At 35.5% G+C, this 13185-nt stretch overlaps 2 protein-coding genes across 8 annotated transcripts in view; one reads left to right on the forward strand and one right to left on the reverse strand.

Moving 5' to 3' along the window:
* Positions 1-13185, reverse strand: part of LOC137576424 (L-asparaginase 1-like) — a 51334-nt gene that overhangs the window by 23458 nt on the left and 14691 nt on the right. The gene's annotated exons all lie outside the window — the stretch shown is intronic.
* The window catches only part of brat (brain tumor), a 34529-nt gene that overhangs the window by 10816 nt on the left and 10528 nt on the right, over positions 1-13185 (forward strand). Inside the window, exon 1 of one of the 7 annotated variants that reach the window (XM_068291208.1) lies at positions 6014-6104. The exons of 2 other annotated variants lie outside the window; for them this stretch is intronic. The gene's annotated coding sequence lies outside the window, so the exon portion shown is untranslated. 4 more of the 7 variants (XM_068291200.1, XM_068291186.1, XM_068291219.1 and 1 more) reach the window with 4 other exon arrangements.

The raw sequence follows: 13185 nt of genomic DNA on the forward strand, positions 1-13185 counted from the left end.
TTTGTTGCCTTAATTCTGGCATTTATCGCATAATAATCAATGTGTTCTCATTTCTGAATCAATGTACATCAGTTTCATTTGGAATTTACACTACCTAAAAGGCTATCTAAACAATTTATTTGAAAGGGAAAGCAAAGGATACATCAATTTCAATTACAACGTGTTCAAATGGAATCAAAAACATAAATAATCTTGATAGTCTATTATCGACTATGTTCCAAGCCAAAACGAACGATAAGATCGTTTTTTAAAAGCATATATTTATGCTTATCACCGTCTAATTAGACGTAATCAACGGAATTAATTTCATTTTATCAGAAAGGGATGAAATATTACAGCGTCGTAGGCGCATTTCGTAAAAACTGTTTTTACAATTTCTAATGGCGAATAATGTCACAGAAAAGGAATACAAAACATAATGCCTTATGCAGATATGTACATACATACATATATAATCTATAATTCATGTTAAATATATGGTAAAAAGAATTTTTCGTCCCTGAGTTGATCTCACATCATAAAGTTTCGTTCAAAAATTTGCATTTTTCAATATTCTCAAAATATTCTAGGCCAGCTCTTAGCTACATATAGTTAGACAGATTCAAATGATTTTGACCTTTTTGAATTTATATCACTCAGTCCGTCAAAATCAAGTTAAACAGTTAAGTGTATACATATGTATGTATGTGTCTGTGTATATGTAGGTCATTTAGAAACTTTGTGATAAGCCAGCCTCCCATGTAAAAACGATCCACTTACCAATTCAATGCAATAATATGCAAGAGTATTAAAACTCCTGCATAGCCCATAGCCAAGTGGTGTTAGCCTGGTCGTCTGATTTTTCACGTCTTTGGAATATTATTTATTCTTTCGCTGCTTTGTAGTGTTTTTTTTTTTTTTTTTTTTTTTGGTGATTCAGCTTGAAACGAGAAGTGAATGTACGACGATAGACGGACGGACGAGTGGACGGAAGGACGGCGTCGTCAACGTTGTGTCTGTCTAAGCATACATTGTTGCTGTAGTTAGTTGTTATTGTTGTTTTTTTTTTTGTTGTTATTGTCGGTTGTGTTATTCAGTTGTAAAAATGTCATCGTGTCAGTGTTAAATAATATTATGTGTTATTTTTTTTTTCTTCTGTTGTATGCAAAATGTACCGTTTACTGGGAGAACGACTTGACAGCAGTGGGAGAGCAAGCTACAATCATGTGGTGGAGCTTGGGAACTGGAAGCAAGAAAAAGCAAGTGGGAGAGAGAGAGAGAGAGAGAGAGTAAAGTTTTAAGGAAATGTCTGTAAATTCGTACACACATATACATACATATTTATGCCTTTGGATATCTATGTATATGTGAGCATGTGATTGATGGCCAAGCAGCGCAATTAGTCAGAGAGTGAGAGAGTTGCTTGTTGTTGTTGCTGTTGGGGTTCTTCTGCTTCTTCTTCTTCCTCTTCTTTGATGAAGGTCAATGTTCGTGTGCGTTGGACGCCACCACCGACGCCAACGTCGCAGTCAATAATGGGCTTCGCTCCGTTTGCTAGAGATTGCTGATGATGATTGTTGCTGATGGATGCCTGTTTGAGTGTGTGTGTGTGTATATCTCTCACTCTCTGCGTATGTGTGTGTGTGTTGGCGTCTCGCTTTTGGGTTCATTTAAGTACAAGTAAAAACTCCAAAAACCATGTTAATGATGATTTTTATTTTGTTAATTTTTTCTGGTAATTCTTTTTTTTTTTTTAGTTTTTCTCTAGGCGTGGTAGTTCTTTTAATTCGGTTTGAAGTTCCATTATGTTTTAATTTTATGGTTTCAATTATACACTACCACTGAGACGCAAGAGGGGCGCGCAATAGAGCATGAATCATGCATACATATGTAAGTGAAATCATTTCCGAAAGCTTGAATAATGTGTTTTGGCAGAGATTATACACACTGAAAAGGTCAAAATAGGTTAGGTTTATGCGATTGTCTTTAAACGTGGCGACACATTGTGTCTCATGCTTTGGTCCATAATAATACTAATACATAGAGTGATACTTTTAAATAAAAACGTTAGCTTCAAGGAATCTATGCAACTATTTTTAGAAAAGGATATATGAATCTTAGCTTCTCTTCTTTAACATACCATATTTGTTTTATTTCTAAATGGAGCACTGATTAAATGCCATAAAATAACCTTTTAAGGAGACTATTGGGTCTTGATTTGATATTTTGATGCTGTAATGAATCTTTTGCTCTCATTGTTGTTTAAAGTTGTCCGTCCAAGTCAAGATCCAGCCCTGGATTTATAATAGAGTTAGATGGGGAAAATGTTAATGTATTCAATTCCAGCATATACAGTGGTGTATAAAACTCTACATAGACAAATTTTTTGTTGTTTTTCCATAATTCTCTGGAAAAATAGTTAAAATTGTTCGTTTTTTGTCTTTGGTTATAGTAAGGAACAATATTTACATATATATGTATCTATATTTTTATGTAAACAAATCATTTATTTGTTATGGCATTAGGAAAGCAAGAAATATACCAACATACTCGTCTATTCATAAATTAGTGGAATGTATTATTAATCAGTGCACCGTATAGTGCTCAGGTTGGCACTATCCTAAATCCGGTCCAGACCAGGACTCCACAAGAAAGACAAGTGCTTACGCTCTTGATTTGCTTGCTCTAATTGTATTTCAAAGTCGTCAAATGTTATTAAAAGGATCGTTCAAAGTGTCAAAATTATAATCAATAAGATTTCATATGATACTTCAGAATTCATGATATACGAGCCCCAAAACGGAGAATCTTTGTATGAAGTAACTGTTTATTTTGTCTCCTCTTACTGAATTTCAAGGCCATAATTTTTTGCACCTTGAATGTACTTAAAAAAAGATTTTGTTATGAAATTTGATTTTTAATATAATTAAATAAAATCGATTTACAAAAACATTTCCTTGAAAATGTAGACTTGAAAAATGTGCGAGTGTACAATTTTGTTTACATTTTTCGATTGGATTGCAAAAAGAATTTCACTTGTAATGTACATAAATAGAAAAAGTTCTTTAGAATTACAGACACAACGCTGTAATCTAAGCTTTCGACCCTTGTGTTGGCCACCAGAGGGATTAGATTTAACCAGAATGTAGTTCTTTGGGGAAATTAGCGGGGGATAGTCAGGAAGCCCTTCACAATTAGTAAGTGTGGAAGGAAACCTTCAAAAAGAAAGAGGCAAATGTTTCTCAACTCTCTAGAGATAAAACTACGGTTCAAAGACCCGGGCAAAATAGAAATGTTAGTTTTTCAAGTTTGGTTCTGGTATTTCCGTTTGAATCTAATTTGCCGCATCTAATACATATTACTGCGAACGTGTTTGGGGCGAAGGGGTGGGCAGCGGCACTACAATTATGAACATTGACCTTTTTTTTTTTTTTTTTTCCTCTGTTTTGCCAAATTTTCCACTAAGGTGAAAGAACACACACACACACATACGAAGAGTAAGAAGCAACAAGAGCAAGGTAAAGGCAAACCTAATGACAGCTGAGGGGACAACCAAACAAAGCGAATAAGAGAATATAAGAAGAACAAAAACAACAACATGAAGAAAAGTTTTTAAAGCAAATAAGCAAAAGACAGAATTGTTGTTGTTGTTTTTTTTTTTTGGCCAACAAAGAACTCCCAGAGTCACGAGGTCTCTCCTCTATATACATATGTATGTCTGTATATGTGTGTGTTTGTGTGTACGGACTATAACCTGGCGTTGACTTTGGCTTTTTGAAAGTTGAAATGTTGCTGCTGGTTGCTGGCTAGAAGCCAATAAACGAGTTTAAACAAAAGAACAGACGCGCTTACCTACCCACTACCTACCTACACCTCCACCTAACCGTCCCTCCCCCTTCTTATCCAAAAAGTGCGCGTGTGAAGATCACAACAAAAAAATAATGTTGCGGGGAACAAAATGGTAAATGAAACAGACTCCAACAACCCCCAGAAAGCCAAGACCAAAATAATAATACCAAGTTACCCACAAGTGACATGGCCGAAAGCCTCAAAAAACCTCATGTCATAATTAACAACGTTTCATTAAGGGTAGTCATTTTACCAGAATCAAAAATATTGCCTGGTTCTTAAGAGCTTAAATCTAAATCATTTCACAGAGAAATAAGAAATGGTGAAGGAGAAGGAGGAGAAGTAGAAGAAGAGAAGGAGTACCTTGAAATCCAATATCTTACGTGCTCTTCCTGTCGCATACGAAAGCTACTTTAAAAGTATTTAAAAAGGAATTTTAATCAAGATAACCTGGTTAACGTTTGAGGGCAAATAAAATTAAAATGCTCCTAAGACCGAGAGAGCTGTGTACTGGCCATTCAGTTATCCTTAATCGAAAATGCAGCCTTGAACTTTAGAAAATGGATGCTTTCAAACAAAAACCTTGATAAAAGTTAGGGATTCTTTGATGTGCAAAACAAATAAATACTTTTTAAATACTTTTCGCACATTTTTAACGAACACTTAGACAACTGTTTTAGCCTAAAACTGCGTAAAAAACTATCCATTATATGGCAACTATAGTAACTTAACCATTTTAAGTTTTAACACTTTATTTATACAGGATTTTTATTCAAATTTTGTATAAATATTTCTTAAGTCTGCCTGAAATTCTCTTTAATAAGTAAAAGTCAAAGACTATCCGTCGCATGTATATTTATCCATATATATGTGTGTGTACTTCTATGAAATACAATTTCCGCTGATTACATTATTCCAGGATCTAATGCTTCAATACTTTTAAGGACTGATTATGAGATCATGTGAATATGTATAATTGTGTGTGTTCAGTCAAGAGACGTTAAAATGTTCTGTATGAAAAAGGCAGCATCTTTAATGGAGTCAAAGAAAATCTTGTCTTTTAAAGCAAGTTGATTTCTTTAAGAAATACCTGTATAATTTAACAATTTACTTTATTAAGTGAAATTAAAAATGTTTTCCAATATTTTGCCCAGTTTTTAGATTCAGATTCTGTTTTCTTAGCATAATTGACTTGTTTTTTTTTTTGTGATATTTCAAGTTTTAAGACCACCTTTTGCGTATTCTAAATTTCTAATCAATTTTGGCAAAACTGTTTAATTATCGCTTAAATATATTGTGTATATAGCCAATATCATTTGATTTTGAAGACATTTGTCAAACAAATATTCATTAGATACATGTGTTTGAACATTCTGAAAGGGAATTGTATTAAGTCAGCTGTTTTTTTTTTAAGCTTTCGTTGTTGTTAACCACATTTTGACCAATAATTTTAAACTTTTTTTTACCCAAAATGCCAACAAAAACACAAACTTAAATGATTCCCAAGCAACAAGTTTGTTTTTTTTGTTTTATATTGTTGTTTGTATATAGAAATAAATTCTATTATCTATTTGTTGCCTATTCATGGTCTACACACGACGCGGGTCGACAGCGCTGCTGGTTGGCTAGTAGCTTGGTTTATTGACATCGCCACTAACCACCTCTGCCGACGTCGCTGTCAAGCTCTACGGCTATTTTTTTCAAGTTCGTGAATTTTTAGCCGTTCGTTGACTTTTGTCGCCGTTTTTTTTGTGTGTTTGTTTGTTGTTTTTTTTTTTTATTTTATGTGTTGTTATTTATGATGTCCAAACTAATGTCATTTAGAGAGCTCTCCGAAGCTTTTCGCAACAATTTGTTGTTGGTCTGTTAGCTGTTTTTTTTTTGTTTTGTTCTTTTGTCCATCTTTTTTCGACCAACCGCATCATTTTCTGGGAAGTTAATTTTTTCATTTCGTAAAACCCGCAGAAATTGATTGAAATTTCCTGCTGCTCTGTTTCTTTAATGCGAATTATGAGGTCAGTGCAAGACGAGACACCATCCAACCCTAAACCCCTCTTCCCCCGACACATCCATACACCGAGCAACAACCAGAAAGCCAAAGACAAAGAAGAGAGTTCAATAAGTGGCCCTCATTAGCTTTAATGTAAGGGGATATCTTATATGTATATGTTTGTTTGTCTTTCAGTGGGAGGCCATCGGATCAAATGTGTGCAATATGCGGGCCAAGTGTTCTAAAGTTACCCAAAATACTCGATTCTTCAAAATATCAAAATCAGGTAAAGAAATCAAACAAAAAGAAGTGGAAGAAATTGAATTAGGTTGATGGGGAATTTCCCTTATAATAAGAAAAAGAATTCTACCTATGTATTTAAGTACACTTTTTTGTTTGTTCTAGTACTTAAACTTGTAATCCGTTTGGTGGAAAATTTCCTATATACCATAACTAACAGGTGTAACCAATTGATATTGTGCCATATAGATTGCTTAATGACTTATATAGAGCTAATGATATTGAGAGAGCTGTGAGTTCTTACCCACCAAAAGGTTCTCTGAAAAATTGTGTTAATGATCAGATGTTTTAAGGTTTTCAACTTATAGTGATTTCACTTACTTACGACTAATGGCGTATCTAGGAAAATGTAAAATGGGGAAACTTTGCCCCTTTAAGTATGCAAAAAGCAGTCTGAAACTTTACTTTTCGGAATGTAAAATGTATACACTGTTAGAATCCATAGAATTGCCCAATATTTTCTTAATTCTAAATCTTTAAATATATGAGTACATAGATCAGATCATTTTGAAATGAGGTAATACATATATCTTTTTGACATAACTTAACCTTCTGTGAACTTCCGGCCCAATAGGAAGAGAAGAAAGAGAGATAGTGATAGACAGAGATAAATATAAAGAGTACACATAAGAGAGTCTGCAGCCAAGGTAGCTGCAATCCTCTCGCATCACCTGGACGAGAGAAAGAGAGATAGAGGAGAGAGAGTAGGAGGGAAGCCTTCAAGAGTGAGCAGCTGCAGTATACCAAGCTGCCTAATTTCCGGTTTCAAGTGTCACATTTTTTTTTTTTCAAAAATTATTGAAAGAGCCATAACAAATATGTATGTATTGTTGTTTTTATGGTTTATGGGTTGGGTTTCGTTCAATCTCCCCGTCCCGCGTCCCTCTTACTGGCTCATTCGTTCGCTCTCCTTCTCCGTTTCTCCCTCCAGATGCAGGAGGGGAAACATCTGGCGGTGTTGATCGGATCGGATCGGGGTGACAGCTGCTAAAAGGGCCTGTGTGTTCACTCGCTCCGTTAATTGGCTTTGGCTCGGGTTATTGAATTGTCGTGTCAATATGGTCATAAAACTGTTGAGGTCGGCCCATTTTTCTCTTAGCTAGCTAGCTAGAGGATATCATCGATGAGTTCTTAAAACCCTGACAAAAAAATATGTTTCAACATTTTGTGTAATATTTTTGTATTCCCCTTTTTATGTTGTTTTTGTGTTTTGCGCCATGACGAGGCCATTTTTTTTGCTCACCGCTGAGAGAGAAAGACCGCGAAAGAGAAAGAGGAGTTCATGAACCGCCGGCAAGGACAAACTCCGAGCTCTCAAGCTCAGGCAAAAGACCTAGGGCGGCGGCGGTAGCAGCAGATCGATCACATTGAAATGAAACAGACAATAAACGACTATGTCGACGACGACGTCGACAGCGACGGCAGCAGCTTAAGCCTTGTTGTTGTCTCATATGCCACTTGTTCCCAAGCCACTTGAACCCATTATTCTTGGAATTCCAGACAGACGAAAGGAGAAGGGGAAGGGAGCAGGAGGAGAGTGTAGAGATGAAGAAGACGAAGTAGCAGGAGATGCCAAGAGATCTTTCTTGTCTCCTGCTGCGTGAGTCACGGGAGCGAATGAGATACATATATACATAGACAAAGAAAGAGAGGTCCAAATTGAAATTGGCGAACAAGAAATCACTGACCTTGACTTTAAGCAAAGTTTAAGGCCCTTTAAACTGCCAACCACACACACACACAATAACATATACGTATACAATTACGCTCACACTCAACGTACATACATAAATGGACTTGGAGCAACATAATTATATAGCCAAGCCAAGAGCGCCGTCGTCGTCGACGTTGTAGCGCGTTTCTAGACTGGTTTTTTGTTGTTGCCGCCGTTGGCTCTGGCTCTGGCTCTGACTCGAGCTCTTTTGCTATTCTGAACGCACACATGACGCAAGCGCGCCAGCGACGCAGACTTTTTTCTTTTCTTTTCTTTCATTTTTACATACATATATGTATACTATATAATTCCTCATTCGCATTCTCTTCTTCCTCGTATTGCATCAGCGTGTGTGGAAAGATAAGTTACAGCTTGTAACAACACTGAACTGGTCGTCGTCATCAGAGTTAGGCTTCTTGTTTTTATAGCTTATAACCATAAAAAGTTATTGTTGTACCATTAATTTATATGTATATATGTTTTCTGAGTATGTGTGTGTGTGTGTTGTATGGAACACCAACAAGCACCAAGAACAAAAGCTACAAACAAATTTGTCTTGATCAACAAATCATTCCTCCTTTCTCTTTACTCAACTACTAAGCATTAGTATTTTTATTTTATTTTCTAGTATTCTTGTTTTAACTAGTCCGGTTCGAAAATATTTCAGTTGCTTTTAAAATACTTAATAATTCTTAGTGGTGGCTTAAAATCTCAATTCCTCAAAACTTTAACAAGCTGGGAAGTCTTTTGTTTTCGTTTTCCCAGTAAAGCATACAACGTGTCGTCTGCCTATAAGTATGGCTTATTGGGGGCTAAGATATATTCACTTCCGTATTGTAAATGAGCCATAAATTCAAATGAATCTTCATTTAAAAAACATTAAAATTATATTTTTACATTTATGTAAATGTTTAATAAAGTTAAAGGTTTTTTTTTGTCTTTGAAACTCCAACTAATTGTCGTAAAATATATTATTTTAACAACATTCTATTTAAAGAATTTCATTCTAAGCCTCTTAGGCAAGGATTTTGACGCATTGAAAAGCATTTCATTGATAAATGTTTGGAAAATTGAATTACATTGGTAAATGTAATCTGGAAACATATTTTTTACAAAAATAGTTGTTAATTAACTCCTAACAACACAATTTAGAATTAAATTAATGAATCGATAAAATAAACAAGACAATTAAAAAATAACATTTCTAATTATTTGTTAAAGTTATTTTTAACAACAACAATTTAAAGAGAAACAACCAAGTCCCATCTGGGTTTAATAATGTTTGCCATATCATGGGAATAAAGCTAATAATCCTCTTTGCGGCCAAGAACCACATATTACAGAATGACAAACGAGGTGATTTGAAAAAAGAGGCCTACCGAAGGTGGAGGGGGTCAAGGGTCTGCATGCATTTGGGTGGGTCGTGAAAATTGCCAAATTGTACAGCCAACTCCAAGAGGGCCAGAAATGCTCTCTCTCATTTTGGTTTGATTTCCAATCAATTCACATTCTTCACAATAAATATTCTATGATTTTCAAATAAAAGAGATACAACTTGGATTCATTTCATACACATAAAAGTATTAATTTTCATCATCATTGAAAAAAAAAATAAGGTATTCTGGTTTTTGATGCCGGAAATAATTTCTGGTTTTGGTTTTGTTTTAAATTCGACGAAATCAAGATATGAAAAAAAAAGGGGCAGGAGTAAAATTTTTAATTGCTATTTTCATGTAAATTATCAAATAACATAAACAATACAACAAAATGATCACGAAATATTTTTAAAATTCAAATTTACCTGTTAATTTTAAAATCCGTAGAATGCGCAATGAGCAATTTATTAATTAAAGGTATCAGCAAAATTCATCAAAAATTTTATATTTTCTTTTATTTTTGGCTGCCCTGCAAATTATTTTCTTTGCAGACAAATATTTTTGCGGCAATCCCCCCTTTTTACAATATTCTCATTCTTTTGGCTGCTGTCTCTGGGTTCTTGTCTTTTTGCTCTCTCTCTCGCTCTCTCTCTCTTTGTAACTGCAACTCTTCTTTTGCACACTCCCACTCCCCAAAGACTTAGGAGTGCAGTGCTCCCTCGCGCAATTTATGTATGTATGTATGTATGTTCTGACTGCTGCTGCTGTACATACTACTCTTGTGTCTGTGTATATACATACGTATATGTATGTATTTGTATGTGTAGGAGGTTGTCAGAGGTCAGTCTCATCGCTGGCAGCGCAGTCTATGTGCCGTTCCATATTCCAATTCGTTCCTCTGCCGCCGGATGGTTCTGTGGCCAAAACTAGATTTTGCTACCACTGATGTAGCCAGCCGTTTAGCTGTCTGTCCTCTCTCCCGTTCTTTGTCTTACCCACCCTCTCTCTCTCTCGCTGGCTCTCTGGTTTGCTCTTTAGCTCTCTGAACTGGTTGTGTGAGTTTTTATACTCTTGCAAACAGAGTACATTGATTTTGATCAGCACGACGAGACGAGTTCAGGTCGGATGACCATATCATATACATATGTATGTAGCTCCTATTGGAAGAGTCGTTTCATCCAGCTTAAGTGCTTTAGCGAACATTAGACTCTCTTCAATAAAACGTTCTTCGACTTTGTCGGCTACATACATATGTACATATACATATGTAAGGAAAGAGTAAAACTTGCAAGGGTATACAAACTTCGACGCGGTCGAAGTTAGCCCCGGCCCTCTGGGTTTTCATTTTATTTTGCTGCTTGGCGTCGTTTCATTTCCGTGCTCTGCGTTTGTAAAAATGATTCTTTGCCATGTTTCAGCATTCTCATTCAGTTCTTAACGTTCGCCGGATCAACAACGTACACCCTCGCGTCGTCGTTGAAATTTGTTAACGTCGTCGCGTCCGTTGTATATTTGTGTGTGGTGTGTGTTGTGAGTGTTTATTTCTATATGTAGTAGAGAGCAGAAAAGCAATAAAAAAAAGTATTAATAATAGTAAAAAATAAATAAATAATAATTATCGAAAAAGTGCAACAGCAACATTTGCATCTGAAACACATACAACACATGCCTTTATGCTATGTACGTATGTATACAACAAAAAATAATAATAAAACTTGTGTGTGAAACAACGTTGGCGTTGGCGTCGTCAGCGTCGTCGTCGTAGAGTTCATCAACTTGTTTAGAATCGTTGGGTATCACAAGCAGCAGCAGCAGCAGCCGTGTGGCGGCGGGGCGCGCATTTTCTGTGTACGTGAGTGCGTGGCTGTAGTTCTCTCTCTTTCGCTCTCGAGCAGTATGCGTGTGTTTGTGTGTGCGTCACGTCTGTGTTGCCGTTTTCCTGTTGCGAGCCTCCTCTTCTAAATATCTTTTGCTTTGCATCACTTGCATTTTGTTATTTTTCTTGTGTTTGTTGCACGAATGACGACGAACAATTTTTCATGTGTGTTTTCTCTCTGTTTGTTCTTCATTTTCCGTGGAAAATCTACAACGCCGCAGCCGTGTCTTGTTATTGTTTGTGTTTGTTTATACTGTGTTTTTTTTATTTTGTTATTATTATCTCATTTCTTTGGTGCGTACAACACACTGGTGTCTAGGAATTAAATGCCCACACAGTTTGTGTATCCCATTGCTTCGATAGAAAATTCTTGAAAGACTAAGAAAAATATTTCTAAGGACAATTATATTGAAATTTATTTCGGTAAAAGTGGTTACATTAAATTTCGGAAATACTACCTAATCAAAATGTTTATTCTTGTGAAACTTGTTTACACTCATTTTTCTTATTGTTTAGAACAAATACGTTAAAAAATATATTAAAAAATATCTATTTAAGATAATGGAAAAAAACAGAGTGGAATAATTTGTGAAAAAGTTATTTGTTTAGCTTAAATTAAAGGGAGGCGGAAAGTGCATTCAACTTTTTTATATATTCCTCCAACAGACGACCTTGCCTATTTATTTGCCCACAACTGTTTAAATATAATTCACAACATTTTTACCTCCACTGTGTGTAGTTGTGTGTGTGTATGTTTGTGTGTGTGAGGTGTTGATGCGGAAGAATATTAAAACACAAGTTTTAAATCGAAAAACAAAAAAAAAAAAAAAATATTATTACGGCAATGTTCTTTAATTTTACTCACACGCCATCACACGACTTTTTCTGCTACCAACAAGTTGAGAGGGTCTAAACCGAAACTCGAAAAAAACGTGTTTAAAATGTGTGAGCCAAACTCACAGACTACAGACAGACAGACATACAGACACACACATTTGTGTAGGTATTATTATATTGACTGTGATTTTTGTTGTTATTGTTATTATTCCATGTGTCTTGTTTCACGCTCGATTTCGCTTGGCCAACGGCTATTTTATTTTATTGTTGTTTGCATTTTTTCTACTGATTGAAAGCTGTCGCCATTGGGCGACCTGATGATGATGATGGTGGTCCTCAAGTTCTCAGGGTCAACATTACAAATCGATTTCTTCGGATAAATCAATTTTTGATGTTTTTAAGATTTTAAAGAAGTTTGCATTCCATTTAGAAATCATTTTCATTATAGATGAAATGATTATTGTCTTCACACAAAAAAACGGGACATCCCCGAACCCTTAATTAGAGTTACTGTACTTTACCGGAAGACAATTATAGGACTCCCCTCTTTATTAAAAATCGACAATATTAGCTTATTTGTTTTTCTGGGTGTTTTCTAAACTGATCTTGAATCTTAAAATAATTGTACTTCCTGCATAAAAGAAACGAAACTGGGTCGTCTCTCTGTCATTATCAAAAAATTACTCTAGAACAGAACAAAAAGAAGAAGAGAAGTCGCGCTTGCTCTGTCCGCTTGCTGTCCGTCATAGATAAGAAAGAAACAACACGAAAAAGAAAACGAAAATTGGTACAAGTCTAATTGAAAATGTTAAAGCAAATGAAATGGGTTCTGGAAAGATAGTAAATATTTATCAAAAAGTTTACACGACAAAAAGTTTAACGATGCACATAACAGGCACGTACATGTCGCCGTTTTGATTAGAATGTTGTCCAAATGCAAAAAACAAAAAGTATTAAACTTATTAATGACAGGGAGGAAGCCAAAAGCATTTGGCATTAAAGTAGCTAAAATGTTTGCACTTGGATATGCCCAGGACAAGACAAAGAATAAATGCATGTAATGAGAACCACAGACACTACAAAGCGCAGTAAGAAGGAGAAGAAAAGAAAATGAGACAACAACAATAAATCGCAACAACAATAACAAAATTGCAGCAAAGCCGTCGTTGACCTGCCCCGAGATGAAAAAGAAGAAGAACAACAAGAAGAATCGGTGTGTCTGTTGTGTGTGTGTGTCTTTGTGGGAGAGAGAGGGCGATGGAGA

This window comes from Drosophila tropicalis, unplaced genomic scaffold (assembly GCF_018151085.1).
Source record: "Drosophila tropicalis isolate 14030-0801.00 unplaced genomic scaffold, ASM1815108v1 contig_1187, whole genome shotgun sequence".
NCBI lineage: Eukaryota > Metazoa > Arthropoda > Insecta > Diptera > Drosophilidae > Drosophila > Drosophila tropicalis.